Raw genomic sequence first — 19,693 nt, forward strand, 5'->3', positions numbered from 1 at the left:
TTTTTTTATTTTAGAAAGTTAGTAATGGTGGATTTTGGGCCCTAGTTCAGCTGGGATCTAAGGAAGCCTAGCAAATCAGTTCATTAAAAAAAACTAGACACCCAGGGGAGTCCATAGTGGTATACTTCACGTGGATCCTGCAAAGCTTTCTTGCCAACAATGCCCTGCAAACCTCAAACTTTGCCTAAAATTCCACATATTCCTTGAATTTCTGTGATGTAACCTTTCAGGATCAGCAGGAATCCACAAAATTCCTAACACGCAGCATTCTCCCACTTGTCCCTATAAGAATGCTTGCTGACTTGTGTGGCTGTGCCTAGTGCACACAACAGGCAAGCATTAAAATAAGGTCAATGGGAGCCTTGTGGAGAGATCATAAATGAACCTGGCTTGATTCGAGGGCACTAAGCCATGTCACACAAGTAGGGTAGCATTTTTATCTGGATAACTGAGGGAACGCTGGGTGGAAGGAATTTTGTGGATTCCTACTGATTCTGTAAATTTATGTCACAGAAACACAAGGAAAATATGCAATTTTAGGCAAAGTTTAAGGTTTGGAGATCATTGTGGGTGAGAAAACTTTGCGGGAATCATGGGAGGCATACCATCCTGGACTCCCCCAGATGTCTAGTTTTCAGAAATGTCTGGGTTTGGTAGGTTTCCCTAGGTAACAGCTGAACCAGCCCCGAAAAATGTAGCCATTCAGCATAGAAGTAGAACGATACCGGGACTTAGTGCAAGTCTGCTACCCATATGACACCCCCCTCACCCTGTCGCAATAAAAAACTCTCTAGTGTCTAGTGGGCTTTCTGCCCTCCTCACTGGGGCATATTGGAGTTAAAGACCTCTTATCTGCCCCCTGGGGGTAACAGAAAGACTGTTGCGGGTCATTTGAGGGATGGGGTTTGGGCCAATTCCTAGACAGGCTGCTCCCACCCATTTCTCCACCAAAAAATCACCGCTAATAACAAGTGGGCTTTCTGTCTTCCTCCGGGGGTAGATTGGAGGTAACAACCTCCAATATGCCCCCGGGGGGTCAGAAACAAATTTGGGTCTGGCGGTAGTGGGGAGCATTACTCACTGCCAATGGTAGCCGCTCCCCCTCCAAATATAATTCCTGGTGGTCTAGTGCTCTCTATGCCCTTCGCCGGGGGCAGAACGACTGCTTGAGGTTATATGCATAGGGGCTAGTCCCAATGCATGGGTGTGCTGCTCCCACTCATTTGTAGCCTTACAAAACATCCCTTGTGACTAGTGGGCTCCCCACACTCCCCCCAAGTGTAGATTGAAGGTCAGAACTTCCAATCTGCGAACTGGGGAGGGCTTGAGGGGGGGTTAGAAAGAGTTTTGGGGCCGGGGGAGGGGTGTAGCACTAATCAATTGCGAGGGGGCTGCTACCCCCTCAAAAAGAGTCTGTGTTGTCTAGTAGAGTGGATCCCTGCTTGGGGATCACCCAACTGTGGCGACCTCCAAGTACGGATGGACTATGGAAAGGTACCACTGGAAAGGGGATACCTCTCCGGTCTGAAACAGTGCTTGGGGGAGCTGATGCAGTGAAAGTGCAATGAGCAGGTTAGCTCATTTCACTATTGTTTTCATTGTAATGACGTCTGTGCACCATGCGTGCTGATAGTCATTTCAATGAAAAGAACAGCCTCGGGTGCTGGGGGAGCTCTTCCTCAGCTCCTCTTGTTGATTTCAGTAAAAGGAAATCTCTCTGGTGCTCATACCAGTGGGATTTCCTGCCTCGGTGCAATAACGGCACACAGAAGTGCACGAGGACCTGCGTGGAGGACAGCACGGAGTCATCTTCCGAACACAAAGGGTTAAACAATCCGCAATTTGTTCTCATCTGTGTTTATAAACAAAAATTTAACTAATTGTGCACTCACTTTCTTACTTATTGGAGTATGATGAGAACCATTCAGCTGTGTCTCATGTGGCAACGTCAGCCCTTTAGTTGAACACACAGTGCTACTGCCTTCCAGTTTAACTGCTATCTTCCAAACAAAGAGAAATGCTTGGTGCAGCCGAGAAAGGGGTCATGGGTGCTGGCTATGCTTGAAAACATTTATCTGACTGTAGCAGCTATTTACTCGGTTGCTGGGTAAATAGTGAATCTTTGCTATTAAGTTGCTATTAACTCAGCCAATTGCTAAATAGTGGAAAATATTTACTATCAGACCAACAGCCTTGAAAATAGTAGAGAAACTTTACTATTTACCAGGCTGCTGGCTAAATAAAATAGATTCTGCACTGTCTGGCTGAAGGCCATGCAAATAGCAGAAAATCTTCACTATTTACCCAGTCACTGGTTAAATAGTAGAGCTTCTGCATTGATCAGCTGGTGACTGTGCAAGTACGAGAAATAATTCACTACTTACCCGGCCACTGAGTAAACAGTAGAGATTCTGAACTGTTTGGCTGGCACCGTGCAAATAGCAGGAAACTTCACCATTTGCCAGGCCACCAGTTAAGTAGCACAGATTTTGCAGTGCCCAACTGGTGGCCTTGTAAAACAGCAGAAAAACCTCACTATTTACACCGCTGCTGGATAAATAGTATGGATTCTGCACTGTTTGGCTGGCAGCCATGCATATAACAAGGAAGTGTCACTATTTACCTGGCCACTGACTAAATAGCTTAGGTTTTGTATTATTTGGCCAGCAGTCAAGCAAACAAAAAGCTTCACTCATTAAACAAATTCTGGCAAAACAGTAGACATGTACAGTCAGGCCAGTAGCCATGCAAAGAGTAAATAAACTTAATTATTTATGTGGCCACTGGTTAATTAGCACAAATTATATAATATCTGACCAGTAGCCTTGCACGTAGCAAAGAAATTTCAATATTTAGCTGGCTAAATAGCTTAAATGGTGTACTGAATTGCTGGTGGCCTTGCAAATAACTTCAAAAGAAACTTTCTTATTTACTTGGTGTCTAGATAAATAGTAGACAGTATGCACAAGTTAGTCAGTAGCTGTGTAAATGTCAGAGGAACTTCACTACTTACCCGGCTGCTGCGTAAACAGATGTATTTTGTTTTATTATGCCTTAAGCATATTTAAACAGGTACATGCACCAAGGCGAACTGAAAACAAGGGGTGAACAAAACTGGCATCCATCTCCTTATGAAAGTTAAGGTCTGGGTGTATTGTTAGCTCATTTGCAAAAAGTGGTGAAAAATTCCTCATTACTTTGTGCGAATGAAATAGCATTTTGCAAACCAACCTATGTGCTGTTCAGTCTGTTCACAAAATACTGAACTGCAAGAAGTTGTAGAATAATGTGCCTAATTAATATTCATTAGGCAAATGCCAATTTGAGGCTCTCTGTGATTTGCTCTAATCAGGGATAGTGGCTTGCAAAGCACAGTACACCATCTATTACTGCATTCCAAAATTGAACATGTTTTTTTTTTCTTTTCCCAAATAAGCCTGTGTCTATGAAAGGAATCTGTACTGGTTAAAAAAAATGGTTTTGGAAAACTCCCTGCAGAGGCTGACAACATCCTGTCCTAAGGGACCCCTCCTCCTTTCCAAATCAGTTACAACACCAACTCGGGGTTCGTTAGCTCATCAGTGGTTTGCAAAAGCAACTGCAGTCACAAACTATCAATACATTTCCTTACCAATTGGTAGGGGGAGTAAGGAAACTCCTTTCATGAACTTTCCTGTTTGTAAAACAGCAGAATTTTTTTTTGCAAAAGTCCTTTCGCTAATGTAAAGAAATTTCCAACTCATAAAAAAGGGTTTTGTACATAATGATACGCACTTTTGTGGTCCCAAATCTTGTGATTTTGGACATGAGGCCCTTAGTGCTAAAACTGACTTAGATGCAGGCACTAATTTATAGGACTAACGGTCACAAATGTTTGAATGTTACCAAGTTATGCTGACACACAAGGCACAGGATGCCCCTCCAATACATGGTGAGCTAAGGCATAGCAACCTTGGAGTCCATTTATGAAGCTCCACCAATGCTCCTATTCCTTTACATTTACCTGCAGAGGTGACTAATGATAAAAATGATTAGAACCTTTGCAAGACTTATTAAATCTGTTTACTCTTCTAAGCTACGTACTCGCTGTAAAAAAGCCATGAGAATATACAAGGACGAGATTCAGGATTACCAAAAGGCTCCATGTTATGAGAACACCTCATTTTCTGCAGCAATCAGTGCTTCCTGAAATTATTAATACTGGTTCAGTTTAATTAAACAAATCGACTAAAACACCTTAAATCAATAATTTGCAAAAGCCACAAATGGAAATGTTGTTTCTCAGTAACAGAGTCATTTAATATTAAAGACGATTTTTTCAAAATAGAAACAACTCCATAGGGCCCCATGTGGCGTGATCAAATCAGTAAAATTGAGAGGCTCCATTTAAACCTCATGATAGAACTAAGAAAAACTATGAGCCTGATTTAGAGTTTTAAGGACAGAGTTAATTCCATCAGGATGTTAAGGGACCTCTGCCTGCAAATTTAGAGTTGTCCGCTTGCCCTGTGGACAACTCTGTACATTAACAAAAACTGCAGTCAATGCAATTCCTGTGTGTACACAAAAAATTCAGTCAGTACAGTCTTTTTTTCAAAAACAAATTGCCAAAGCAGGGGTTTGTTTTTGAGAAAAAAACACATTAATGTTCCCAAAGAACTGACGGGTTCATTATTTTTTGAAGCATGAGATATTAGCATCTGGCTGTCATCTGCCTTGCTGTGTAGTCCTCAGGCACAGTAAAAAGGGAAGCCCTGCATAGAAACTTTTCCACCTCTAACAAGCGAAACCTACCATATGTTGTCACTCAGAAAGAACTAATCAGCTAACTCTTGCAAGAAAGACATTCTCCCTCACTTCAGTTCTGGGTCTCCACACTCCACAGGGATAAAGTCAATACATGCCCACTGTTAGGGAAGTTGTAGCCACTCTCCATCCTGTCATGCAAAAATCATCCAACTCGTCCATGCACGAAGACTTTCATCACATAAGGAGACTACCCACTTAGGGGCAGATTTACTAAGGGTTTGCATTGTCGTTGCGTCATGCAAGCAGATGCAAGGCAACATAAGACCTTAATGAAATTTACTAAGCCACGCAAAGCCCCCTTGCATGGCTCCGTGTGACTTAGTAAATCAAGTCTTAGAACTGGGGTTTCTGTTTGTCAGAGTATGCATCCTGTACAATCAGGAACCACCACTCTAGTCATGGTAAACTAGATGCAGCCCAAAAGATAACCTCTGCTCACTCTCTGGTGCAACACACTCACACAGCAACACAATGAAAACACCACATAAATACTCCACACAGGGTTAGCGAAATGGATTGTATTTCTAAGTAAAACAAGACCAAAACAACAAAAGTCCAATATATATAAGTCAAATTATGAATTTTTAAAGATTGAATAAAAAAGTAGTGTAAAAGTGCAACATGTTATTTGAGGTTGCACTGGTCTGGGGTAAATCCAAAGTTCAGGCTGACCACGATGGAGGGCAGGCCGGCCTCAAGACTCATGCAAGTCCCGCTGAAAAAATACCTTTGATGGGGGAAGTGTCAATGTTGAAGACTCGATGTATGGAGCAGAGGCGGCCATGTGTCAGCGTTGATCTTGTGGATGGAGGCGATGCATCGGTTCCAATCCACACAGTCAATGAAGGCTCATCTATGAGCCCCTTTGCAATGAAAGCAATGTTGTCGTCGAGCAGCGCACTCGGGGAAGCTTAGTTGTCGAGCAGTGTTGATGAAGGATTATGCATTGTCGTGGAGCTGCACACATGGGGAAGCTTCAGAGTCAAGCAGTGCTGAGAATGGGTGAAGCATCATCAGGTGGTAATACGCCGATTCTGATCGGTGCAACTGTGTAGATGCATCAATTCTGATACATCAGTACATCAGAAATCACCTTTCAAGGACCCAGAACTGGATTTGCACCACTTGGCATGGACAAGACTCGCACTGCAGAGTCCTGGTGCTGATGCAGGGTTGAACGAAGACTTTGATGGGCCTGAAACTTCAGAACAGGGGGCAAGCCAGCAAGCACCTGGAATCACTCTGGGTTCAAGAGTCTAGTCATTTTGGCCCTGGTCCCCCTGCTCATCACTGCCCATTCCACTTGTTCCTCCAGATACTGGTTGGCCTTCTTACCTCAGATTCTCCTCACCCTGGTCCTGCAACTTATATTTATTGCTCTGCTCCACTTGATAATCTGAGCCCTGGTCCACTGGGTCCTGATCCTCAGTTTACCTAGTCCTGTTGCCGTGATCTTTTGTGTTTCCTTGGTTCTGCCCCACTAGGCCTTCCTAATCCCTATCCTACTTATCCTAGTATCCTGGACATACTGGCCACTGCCTTCCAGGTCCTGACCTGCATAGTCCTCCTAAATCTGGTCCTCACCCTCCGGGTCCCCGTCATCCTGCTCCTCGCAGCATGGCTCTGCAATAACTTGTCATGTCACAGATTATCCTAGCCTTTCCTAGTTCTGATGTTCCTTGACCTTCATTTCTTGCTAGAACTTCCTGGTCCTGTACTTCCTGGTTTGAGTGGTTGTTATTCCCTGCCCCCAATCATTTGGATCCTGGGTCTCCTATTTCAGAGGTTCCTGGTCCTGGACCTATCCATTCTCCTCACCCAAATTCTCATCCATCAGCCCTCCTTTTCCTGCTTCCCTGGTTTATTTAGTCTCCTCTTTTGTCTGTTCCTAATCCTTCTGATTTTAGTCACCTTGGTCCAAATAGTCCTGGTCTTAGATCTGGTACTACTTTGTATGGTGCTCATGTATCAGGTATGCTGGTGCTCTTTCCACTGGCCTTTGTTTCCATAGCCCTCCTAATCCCCAGTACACCTGACCCATCCTCCTGGTTTGCCTATTCTACCTTATTATTTTCCATCTGACAATGGGCCCCTCTATCATGGTCCTCCTAGTAATGGTCCCATTGGGTCTGGTCCTCCTCATCTCTGACAATGGTCCACCTAGTTCCTATGCTGCAGGTCAGCCTGGTTAACGTGGCTCTTGTCACCCCCTACCTCAGACTCTCCTGAACCTTCTGATCCTAGTCACACTGGACCTAGACTTTCCCATCCTCTAGAAAACCCCTTGCTCATTTTAATATTGGGGTTGCAGGTGCTTGTCCTAGACATTTCTGGTTGTGGTCTTCCTGGCCCTTTTTCCTCTGGCACCTTGGTCTGATGGCTGTGGTCTTGGCCCCCCTGTCTCTGGTCCTTCATTCTATTGGTATTGTGGTACAGGCCCTCTTTGGTCTAGCTACTTAGGTCTGCTACTCCTGGCCACGGTTGTCTTCCTCTCTCTAGTCCTGGTTGGTACAAACATGCCCTCAAAGCCCTCCTTATTGTTTTGGCCCACAGCCTTCTGTTCCTTCTACCTCTGGTCCTTCTGTTACTTTGGGTCCTTGTCCAATAGGCCCAGATCCACCTGTTCCACATCCTCCTGGTCCTTCTGATCCTTCTCACCCTGATCCTAGTGAATGTCCTGTTCCTCATTGTCTATTTGTTCCTGGTCCCCTCTGGCACAGGTCACCCTGGTCCTCTCAGATTATGTCTCCATGGGCCTGGTTCTTCTTGTCCTGGTCATCCTAGCACCTCCCAGTGGTCCACCTCTTGGCCACCATAATCCTATGTTTTATCTTCTTACTCCTACTGCTTCCTTCCTCAGGATCCCCTCCACAATGCCTTTAGTCATGTACAGCTGCTGAGCTTGACACACAGACATTTTTTGGGGGCTTTCAGATTTTTTTTGCTGAGACAGTACTGTCAAGTACAGAAATGAGGGCCCAGTAAAGACAGGACCTAGCTCACCTACAACACTGCATAACATGTTATCTGACCGTTCCTACCATTTCCTAGATGCATTGTGCAGGTGAAAAACATGTCAATGCAGCTGAAAGGGCCACTCACGACAAGGCACCAATATGCATCATTGCCCTAAACCTACTCTGGGTGAAAAGTATGAAAAAGTGTGTTTATTCACAGGCAGCAGAGTGATCTTCTCTTGAGAATTACCCAGATGCATTACTTGTCTCCTGCTTTCACTACCCCATTCCAGATCAGTCCCATAACAATGTCTCACTCAATTTACCTCCTGCAAGTGCCCCAAAGCACTGTTTCCCCAAACACCAATTACCTAATGTACATGTCCCTCCCTCTTGGCAGAGACGTAGCTTGGTCAATAAGACTTGGGGGCAGGGGTATGAGTTTCAGGTTTCCCAACAATCCCACCGGGATGTCTTTCTAAAAACATTATAAGAAAAGCACGGCATGAGGGGGGGCATAAGGGACAGTAGAAAGAGAGAGGCGGGTGGATTGTTAGGCACACTTAAAACACAACGTTTTTCAAACTAATCAACCTTTTTTAAGGCCTTCAAAACAATTGTGTGTGTGTGTCATTTTTGTCAGTGTTGGCATGTAAAAATCCCAGGTAAAATTCAAAAGACACTTCATCATACCCAACTGAAAGTCCTTGTACCCAACTGTTTACTACAGAATACATTTTGTAGGGGGGTGTAACACCCCTAACTCCCCCAAAAACCTCTGGAGGCCCAGATACTACCAATCTGTCTGCATTCCCCATTTGCTGCTGCTTCTTGACTGCTGCTATGTTGCCAGATTTGAAGTACTAAGCAAGCACAATACCCCCTTAGACAGAAGCCTAAAGTTAACACAAGGCCTTCCAAAAGATGCCTAAAATGAGCCCAGTCCTCCAAAATCATCAAAAGACGCACCATGAACATTAAACAATGTATTCTCATGAATGAACAAAACATTTATTTAACATGCTTTTAAACTATGTTCAGTACGCCTTGCTGACAGCCAAATACTCCCTGACTGAAGTGCAACATATCTGTGTGCTATATCCTGAAGCTTCGGTCTGATCTCTACATGTCTTATTTGAATATTAAATTAACAAATGTTTTTAATCACAACTGATTTTACATTTTTTTCATCTGTAAGCTTAGCTTAATTCATGCACTTACATTTTTACAAACTATTGTATACTTGTATATGCATTCACTTTCAAATGTGTCACACATGTTGCATCCCCATTACAAGATGGCCACTACACTACCATTGCCTGGAGTCCCGTATTTATTTCTGGTTGGCTAAATAAAGACCTCCTTCACACTATTTATCAGGTGCTGGCCAAATTGTATCTACTATTTAGTCTATGGCTTTCTAAACAGCAGAGATTATGCACTACTTTGCCAGAGCTGGGGAAATAGCGGAGATTATGTACTATCTGGCTGATGGTCCGGTCAATCAGGTCACACTCCAGCAGACACATTTAGTTCCCATGACCCACAGCATTTGTCAATAATGAAAAATGTGCATTGCATCTCAGAATGAGCAGAAAGCAAGAATATAAACTAATTCAATATGTTCTCACTTGTCAGTGAAAGAGGAACCGCTAATCCTCAAGCATCAAGTATGGATCCTATAAAGGTACCTAATTTACTTCAATGAAAAATATTTTTTCCAAAAAAGGAATATTTCCTTGAAAGCTACATAGGGTAGGCCTAGCGGGCTACTGTGCGGAGGCCAACCGTTACAAACTGCAGGATTAGTGACGCTTGGTTAAAGGTAGATAAAAATCTACACTGAAGAGCAAGTTACTTCCCTTTGGTAACAAATTATCTGGTTGAGACATATTCTAGTTACAGATTCCTTACCTTAAAATTTCCAAAAGGCATCAGACTGGATCTGGAGATTTTTCTTCGAGCAGTATCCTTGCACGCCGTCAGTCAACTCTGCGTCTGTTGTTGGCATCATGGTCGCTGTGATGTTGCAGTCGTATATAGGTGCCACCCTGGCATGCTGACATCAGTTTCTTTGTACGACTTTCCACGCTAGAAGCGGGGGAGCCATGAAGAACACTGAGTCTGGTGCGCCAGATCTAGGTGCCCTGAAAGGGAGTTCCTGTCCCTAGAAATCAGTTTACAGAGGAGGGAGGGTGGGTGGGTGGGTCAGTAAGGAATCTCCAACTAGAATATGTCTCTACCAGATAATTTGTTACCAAAGGTAATTAACTTGTTCATCTGATAGAGACTTCTAGTTGCAGATTTCTTACCTTAGAATAGATATCCAACCAATACTGTCCCAAGATCTCGGTCTGCGAACCAAGATCATACTAAGAAGTCCTGCAGGCATGAACGGCCAAAGAAGCCGTCCCTGCGGACCTGACTGTCCAGGTAATAACGTTTAGTGAACGTGTGCAGGCACGCCCATGTTGCTCCCTGGCAGATGTCCAGGACTGGAACTCTGCGAGCTAACGCAGTGGTTGCGGCAGTTACTCTGGAAGAGTGAGCACAAAAACCCTCAGGGAGTTCTCTTTACCCAAAGCATAGCAAATTTGATGCAGAGAACAACCCATCTAAAGATGGTCCTTTTCTGCACTGCCTGACCTTTCTTCATACCCACATAACCAACAAAGAGTTGATCGTCCACCCGGAAGTCTTTGGTATGATTGAGGTGGATTGCCAATGCTCTTTTTGGATCCAGAGGGTGGAGTCCCTCCTCTTCAAAAGAAGGATGCAGGAGTGTGTAAAAAGTAGGTGATGGATTGGCCTACATGAAAGGGCATAACCACTTTAGGGAGGAAACAGGCCCTGGTACAAAGCATCACTTTGTCAGGATGGGCAGAGATAAAGGGTGGCTTTGAAGAGAGAGCTTGCAGCTCACTCACTCTACGAACAGAGCTCTTTAGAGTCAGAAGCCGAAGAGGACAATTATGAAGAGGCTCAAAGGGAGCACATATGAGGTAAATGAGTACCAAGTTCAAATCCCACTGGGGCATTATGAACGGGGTAGGCTAAAACATTTAGGTAAGACCCTTGAGGAATCTCCCAACAATGAGAGATTTAAACAAGGAGGGTTTGTTTAGTAGTCTGAGGAAAGCAAAGATGGCAGACAGATAATCTTTAAGGATGCCCAAAGCAGAGCCCTGCTGGGCAAGAGAGAGTACACACAAAAGAACGTCGGACAGAGGTGCAGAAAGAGGATCAACAGACTTGTTGGTACACCATTCCACAAATTTCCTCCAACGACTGGCGTATACGTTTTGGTGGAGGGATGCCTGGTTGCCAAGATAACATTGCAGACTTTGGGAGGAAGGTCGAAAGCTGTTAACTGCCGCTGCTCAATCTCAACACTAGAAGGTAGTAACTGGACAGCTTCAGGTGAAGAACCATCCCTTGCTGCTGAAACAGAAGATCCTCCAGAAGAGGCAGTCTGAGTGAATGAATGATGGTCATGTTTAGAAGTTCGGGATACCATGCTCTTCGTGCCCAGTCTGGAGCCACAAGGATTACTTGGGCCCAGTCATTTCTGATCTTCTTGAGAACTCTGGGCAGAAGTGGTACTGGCGGAAAGGGGTATTAGAGGCCTGAGTTCCACTCGAGACGAAAAGCATCACTGAACGAGTGCTACCTTGGAAACTCCAGTACGCAAAACAGCTGACATTGCATACTCTCCGCGGAGGTGAACAGATCTAACAAAGGCTCTCTCCATTGCTGAAAGAGACCTTGCGCCACCTCCGGATGGAGACGCCATTTGTGATTGACCACATTTCGTGACTGAGTTTGTCTGCTCTGATGTTCAGAGAGCCCGTCAGATGTTGAACCAGCAGGGATATGCCCCAACAGTCCAGCCATGTCCAGAGACGCAGAGCCTCCTGACAAAGGGTCCACAACCCCACTCCGCCCTGCTCATTGCAGTACCACATTGTGGTGGTGTTGTCTGTGAACATCTGCACCACTTTCCCTTTGAGAAAGGGAAGGAATGCTTTCAATGCAAGCCTGATCGCCCTGAGCTCCTAAAGACTGATGTGGAGCATGGACTCTGCCAAAGACCAGACACTTCGGATCTCCGCCTCCCCTATGTGGCTGTCTCATCCCAGGAGTGACACATCTGTCACTATTGTCAGATCTGGTTGGGGAAGGGAGAGGGAGAGGGATCTGCCGTTGACCCAATAGCATTTCGAAAGCCAGAACTTCAGATCTTGCACATTTTCCTCCAAGATCTGAACCATGTTGGAGAGAGTCCCCTGATGCTGCGCCCACTGGAACTTCAGAGTCAGCATATGCCAGCTGGCATGTGTGACCAGCAGGATGCAGGAGGCCATGAGGCCCAGCAGCCTCAGGGTTATTCCCACCGAAACCCAGGACACAGGCTGAAACTTTGGTATCATAGCATGAATACCCTGGACTCGCCACTTGGGAGGATAGGCTAGAGACTGCACTGTGGCCTGAACTGCTCCAATGAAAGGGAGCATCTGAGAAGGAGTCAGATGTACCTTTGGCACGTTTATAGTGAACCCCAGTGAATGCAGGAGGTTCACCCTAATCTGGAGGTGGGAGAGACAGCCTGGGGCGAGCCCACATTAAACAGCCAGTTGCCAATGTAGGGAAAGACAAACTCCTAGCTTGCGCAGATGAGCTACGACCACCGCCATCACTTTAGTGAACATCGAAGGGCACTGGTAGGGCCTAAGGGGAGCACAGTAAACTTGTGACATACCACGAACAGCAAGTAACATGTGTGGGAAGGCAGGATGGAAATGTGAAAGTAGGCGTCCTGCAAGTCCAACGCGATCATCCAGTCTCCAGGTAGGACCTGAGCCAGAGTAAGCATTTTGAACTTCTCCTTTCTGACGAAGAGATTGAGGGACCTGAGGTCAAGGATAGGCCCTTGCCCTTCTTGGGCACTAGAAAGGGGCAAGAATAACAACCATGACCTACTTCTGGCACAGGAATCTTCTCTAAGGCTCCCTTGGCCAACAGAGCCATAACTTCCTCACGGAGAAGTGCCAAGTGATCCTCCATTATCCGATCGTAGGGTGGTGGCATGGCCAGAAGGATAGTCTTGAAGAGGAGGGAGTAGCCCCTTCCGACGATTCGCAAAACCCACCTGTCCATTGTGATGGATTCACAATGGGGCAAATGATGCGAATCCTGCCTCCAATTGATCCATGATGGAGCGACGGACTAGGAAAGCTTGGAGGCTGCAGTGTTTCTGGGCTGACGGTCAAACTGGATCCCACATCCGCACAGAGGCTGGGCAGCATGCGCGGCACAGTGGCTGGAGGGAAATGGACGTGGTTGGGTGCCCCTTCCGTAGCCCTGAAAGGGGTGAAAAGTTGCCTGAGGGGGGTGAGGAGCAGCTGCGAGGAAAAGGGACCGAGCCATAGCACAAGACTTCTTGAAGTGCTCGAGCGCTGAGTCCGCTTTTCTACGAAGAGATGGGTGCCATTAAAGGGCATGTCCATAAGTGATTGCTGGACATCCCCTGAAAAGCCAGACGTCCTCAACCAAGCGTGGCGCCTAAACGCCACCGTAGACGCAACCAATCTGCCTAGTGAGTCAATTGTATACAGCCCACAATGAATCGTGAACTTGGCTGCATCTCTCCCATTAGCATCAGATTGGGAAAGAACGGCCCACGCCTCCTCTGGGACCTATGGCAGCACCTGTGTGACCGTATCCCATAAAGTATGGGAATAGGGGCCCAAAAGGCATGTCGTGCTCAAGGACCGCAACGCCAGACGCGAAGAAGAGAATAACTTATTCCCAAGTTGGTACAGTCGTTTTGATTCCCTATCCAGGAGTGCAGATGTGAATGTGCCAGAAGAGAAAGAAGCCTGGATGTCCACGCTCAGTCATGGGATGTTGGTTCAGGCATTTACGGTCCTTAGGCACAAGCCACAGGCCAATGGTGGCAGGCGATTGTCCTGTTGATAAGAGCCCCTGTGCTGGGTTTAGACTGCGTCCCCAGCAGGACATCAGTGAGGACTTCATTAAAGGGCAAAAGGTGTTCGGATGTGGAAGATTCTGGCTGAAGAACTTCAGTCAGGAGGTTAGCCCTTTTAGCCACAGAAGTCAGCTCGAGGCCCAGGACCTTGGCCACTCTTCTCACCACCACTGAATATGAGACTCCCTCCTCCGTAGCCACAGTAGGGGGGAGAAAGCATGCCAGCATCAAAGGAGGTGTTGAACATTATCTTCCGCCAATTCCTGAGCCCAGTCCACTAAAAAAAAATATAGGAAGAATTCTAAAGGGTCCAGCGACCCCTCCATACTCTCACCGTACCCATAGGCATAAAGGTCAAGATCCAATCGGGGGAACATAGTCCCCGTCGAAGACGGAACCAGCGTCGAGTGAAGTTGTTCCAGCTCCGGATCAGAGTCAGGAATGAGAATGGGATCGATGTTGATTGTGGGCTCGACCGGCGTAGGAAGTGTCAACGTCTTTCTGGCACTGAGGAAGGTCAATGGCATGATGTGTGCCAGTATGGACCCAATAATGGGTCCTGGGGTGCCCTCTAGAGCCAATGCCACAGCCACCGAAGCAGACCACAGGGGGCACCCTCTGACGCTACTGGGACCAAAAGCGTCACAGGAGGGTCCCGGAAACTCGGGGAGGCACAGAGTCGACCCTGAAGCAGGTCCCAAGGATGGACTCCTAGAGCGTCGACACTCCACCAGCGTTGCATCGCCCAAGTGACAGGGTGAAGTCGAAGAACATTTGTTCTTATTCAACTTCTTCTTCTTCTGATCAGATTGTCCCGACGATTTGGAGTGAGATGAGGACGAGTGGTGGTGGCTCTGAGAGCGGTCTCAAGACCTTCCTCTCAAACGAGACCAGAAGCGCCACAGAGCCTTCGCGTTCATGGCCCAGTACTCGAAGCACAACTTCAGGTCCTGGTCGCGCTCCAGGCACCACAAGCACACAAGGTGCAGATCCGTCACCGACATCATGCGATGACAGGAGTCACACAGCTTGAATCCAGTTTTGCAGGAAGACATATGAATGCACCAACTAGTCAAAAACGTCAACAAAAAGGCTGAAAAGTCAGTCAAAAATACACCTGAGGATAGCTTTTCTCCGGATCTGCGCGTAGACTGGCAAAGAAACAAAAGAATTGACATCAGAGCACCGGGGTGGCACCTATATATGACCGCAATGTCATCATGGTGACCATGACATCACGACAGACGCAGAGTACACCGACGCCACCTGATGGCACACAAGGGTACTGCTCGAAGAAAAATCTCAGGATCCAGTCTGACGCCTTGAGGAAATTCTAAGGTAAGGAATCAGCAACTAGAAGTCTCTATCAGATATCATATTCACCAATATGTTCTCTGAAATCTATGCTTTCTGCTAAGAGGTTGTCAGCATCTTTTAACAAAACAAAGAAGGGTGGTTTAAAGGTTAATGAATGCACGTTTTCTGCAGCAAAAAATCTCCCACACTTAATTTAACGAGACAGAGCTATAACATCCTCTCTACAGTGTTGACAATTCAAGTACCTTCTGTTCAGATACACTACTTTGTGCAGTCATCTACTAAGCAACATGATTAGCAATATTGTAAGATTAAGTTCCTGTTTAGCTAGATCTTGGGCCAGAAAGAGTGTTTTTTGTGATTTGGTGTAAATCCGTTCATAGTTTTTGAGCAATTAATGCTCAAAAACACATTGTACATCTCATGACACGGATTCTCCGCAGACATGAGAGATTGGCTGCCACCACATCAACCAGGAAGTGGTGGCAGCCATCGTAGAACTTGGGACTCAGTTCTGGCTCCTAAACAAAAAGCACAACCAAACACATAAGGGTCAGGGTAGCGATACCCTGACCCCTCGCCCCCACCTCCACAAGCCTGCTGGTTGGGCAAAAAACTTTTTAAATGTTCTTTTTTTTTATTATTTTGCTGTAAATTAGCAGCATATTTGCAAATGAGTGGTAACATAAAAAAGTGCAGGCTCCTGCACTGCACAAAAAAGTCCCCTGGAGTTGGCCAGGGCCCAGAGATGGGGTGGCGCACACATGATTTTAGGGGAGGCGCATGGCCCACCTTCTTAAGACTCTAAGAGGCCCTGGGGACCTAATCCCCCAGGGCCGATATTTTAATTATGTTAATGACTTTACCTCATGCCCCAGCCTTGCACAATGTTGCCATTAATGATGTAATTTCAGATGTGGCAGTGATCTTATCAATTATGTCATAGAACTTGTCATAATTGATGTAGTATGTAAGGTAGTTAGCTGGGCATTTCGAGGGTGTGAGTTATAGATACCTTAGGGCATGAGATATACTTACTTGAAATAACTATAATTGGTGAATTTCAGTTGTTTTGTTTGTGTTAAACAGTATGTTTTGACAGACATTTTCACCTAACAATAATGTACCCTTAACAGTGAAATGTTAAAGTTTTTTTTTTTAACGGAAAGTAAGATACTATTACCGTACCTAACTATAATATCACTTTAACCTTCGTTTTTTCCAGGAAATGTCTATGTTTTTTTCTTTAAATAAAGTAAGATATTCATCACTGTGTTCAGTGTGGGGTGTGACACGGCCCTGCACCACCCCCAAACCCCCCAAAGGGTGCCCTACTCCACGCAACGCATGGCCTTTGGCTGCGCGCAGCACCTGTCCACAGATCTGAATATGTGTAACAATATAAAGGGTATCATTTTATGTAAGGCAGAGAAGCTTTATAAAAAAGTCACCAATAATCATAATCAAATATATTTTTCATAAATTCTCACATTGCAATGTTTAACAAAAGTGATGATCATAAATATTTTGAATAAGCTTTTTTACAGCTCCTGCTGGGTGAGAGCATACAAGTCTTCTTGGCCTGATCTCTCCCAGGACTCCCCAGGACACAATGATTGAACCGGCCCCAGGAGATCGGGGTCCCATGGGCCTTTTGAGGCTTGGGAATGGGGGCAGTGCCCCTCCCCTAAAATTATGCATCAACCCCAGGGGATGGGGCTTCCGGGCATGATTAAGCCTTGGGAAGGGGGCTACACTCCTTTTAAGTAAATGCAGCCCCAGGGGATAGGGTCACCGGGGGCTTTCAAGGTTAAGTGATGGGGTCCTCAGGGCCTGCTTAAGCCTCAAGGTGGGGGGTTGCACCTTGGATTGTTTGCCCTCCACTCCTTTCATTATATTTTGCTTTGAGGGATGGGGTACCAGAGGCCTTCCAAGGCTCGGAGAGTGGAGCTTCATGGCCCGATCCCCTTTATAAACTCGGCCCCAGCTGAGGGGGTACCTAGGACTGTAATCAGCTTAGGGAGGTGGGAACCATGCCCCCTAATCTTAAATTTAAAAAAAGGTTTTACCTCAGGCCCTGGCTCAGTCCGAGGGTCTTTATTTTAAAGATCAAAAACAAACAAACAAAAATGCCATTTTCCTTTTCCTTCCCACGATCCCAAAATGTGTTTTTTTAGTTTTAGTCTCTGGAAGGTTCCTCTGTGATGGGATCACTCCCCCAGCTCTCCTCCCCCAAGGGCTAAGCGGGGCAGAGTATCCCTACCCTGCCCTTTATATTGCTTTTCTAAAACTTTTTCAGGAGAGGAGACTAAGGACCTCATTATGAGTATGGTGGTCTCCTAAGGCTGCTCCATGCGCGGTGGCGGTCCGACAGCCGCAATTTTGGCTGTCCAAATGACAGATTACGATGCTGGCGCTCAGACCACCAGGAGACTACCTACACCACCATGATTATGGATCCCGACGGGTTGGCAACAGTGCAAGTCATGGTCAAGCACAGCTGTGCTGATCGGAAGACAATGCCGCCACACTGTATGTGCCATCCAGCCCCGTGGGAACATCGTAATATGGCGGTTGAGAGGCCGCCGGTTTGGCGACCACAACTCTGTACTGGCTGCTGCAACACTTCTTTTCATGTTGTGGGGAGCCAATCGGAGTGTGAGCGAGGTGGCTAAAGGGGAAAAAATAACTCCTCGGCCAATTAGATTGCTCTTTCTTTTTTTTTTGTGTGTTATTGTAGGACCCTCACAACAGTCCTTTAAATCCAACTGTCCAGATATACAAAATTTTAATCCTGAATTTCTCAAAAACTGCTGAGTGGACTTTCACCAAACCATAAAAAGCACGCCTTCTGAACTAAGCTTTCTGCCAATTGTGGTGTAATTTCATTCAGCCATTTTGGCTATAGATCTTTCCAAAAATCCCTATGAGAAATTGCATTTTGGGATCTATCTTTTTCTCAGTTCCAGTTTGATGGATCACCCCGAAACTTTCCAGGTAGGAGCAGAGGTAGAAAGAGCACGTTTATGGAAAGTTTTGAAAAGATTTGTCAAAGGGTCCCAAAGTTATTTACAAAACAAAAAATCATTTCCTATGGAAAGGTAGCACTAACCATAACTACACAGTGGGAAAATAAGGATTATTACACAGTGGCGATCAACATTGTGTAGTTGTATCAGAGTTTTGTATACCATCTTACACAGTCACCTGTAATGTACATAGATATACTGTATATACAGATGTAATTACTCAGTGGAGCTCAAAGTTTCAATAGGAAAGAAATGTTTTGCTTTGCTAATAACTTTGATGTAGTTTGACGAATCAGCACAAAACCTTCCAAAAAAACAAGTTCATTCAGTTTGGCTCCTTCATGAAGAGCTTCATGCAATACAGACAAATGGGGGCCCTGGAAAAGGGTGGTCCTAAAGGTGCTATTTATCATGTTAATTCCAATAGGATTCTTTGCTCTCCAATACAGAAAAAAAGCTGAACATAATTACACCAAATTTGGCAAAATGTAGAACTTTACTCAAAGAGTGTGCTTTTGTGATTGGTGTAAATCCATTCAGCAACTTTCCAGAAAGTACCATGTAACGAGGGGCTCAGGTTGGGCATGATTTGGTTAACCCTCATAAAAGTTTGATATTTTTGGACAGTTGGTCCAGCGGGATCCCCACGGTACCAACATTTCAAGAATAGGTCATTCTGACTGAATGAGGGAGCTTTTCCTCCTGTTGGTAATCTTGGTAACGCAGTACTGAATGATCTGATTGGCTGGTCACAGCACACAAAGAAGATATTGTGGCTTCTGTACCAAATCTTTCAAATAATGCCCCTCCCTTAAGTTAAATTAAAAAATATATATATTTGGGTCACCAGAACCACAGTTCCCATTAACGATCCCTTTGGTAACTCTGTAGCAAAAACATTATAAAAAATTATAAAGAATTACAAGGTCAACTGCCATTGTGTAAGCTGTAGGATGTGAGCAGTGGAGGTTGACCACCTGCTGTGGGCTGGAATCAGGCCCAAAGCACTGCTGAAGCTGTGTGCCGAGAGGGGCTGGGTGCCCGTGGAAGTTTGGTGCCTGTAGTGGGTTGGGTGCAGGGCATGGCTTGAGGTCAGGCCCTGCCACCATCCACTGCTAAAAGTTGTGCACACCAGGAATGGACACCACCCAAGGAAAGCAGGGGTTTATGCAGGTTGCACTTTGGGCATGCACTTCACAGGTTGACCCCAAGTTGCCCAAGCAGGATTAGGCAAATGCTTACCTTTAGAATAGGGTAAAAAAAAAACACAGCAATTCCCTGAAAAACAACTGCTAAAGTAACATTGTGGTTAGGTGATCAAATGAGATTAAAAACTAATGTTTTAAAAAAGAAAATCCACTCAGTCCGGGGAACTAACTATAACTTGTGTCTTGTCATGCACTGCTTAAGACCTCACATATTACATCACTCACAACATGTTGAATTACATCAGTGATGACATCATCAATGACATCTCAAATTGCATCATTAATCACATCACTAATGACATCTCAAATGGCCCCATCCTATTCTTGATTTAAAAACTCCTTTTATTGGCTTTGCCATAGTTGTAGGAGACACGGTTCAGTATG

At 45.5% G+C, this 19,693-nt stretch overlaps 1 protein-coding gene across 3 annotated transcripts in view; it reads right to left on the bottom strand.

The window, feature by feature from the left end:
• ARB2A (ARB2 cotranscriptional regulator A) overlaps positions 1–19,693 on the bottom strand; it is a 1,508,097-nt gene that overhangs the window by 146,602 nt on the left and 1,341,802 nt on the right. The window lies entirely within an intron of this gene.

Source organism: Pleurodeles waltl, chromosome 1_1, assembly GCF_031143425.1.
Source record: "Pleurodeles waltl isolate 20211129_DDA chromosome 1_1, aPleWal1.hap1.20221129, whole genome shotgun sequence".
NCBI lineage: Eukaryota > Metazoa > Chordata > Amphibia > Caudata > Salamandridae > Pleurodeles > Pleurodeles waltl.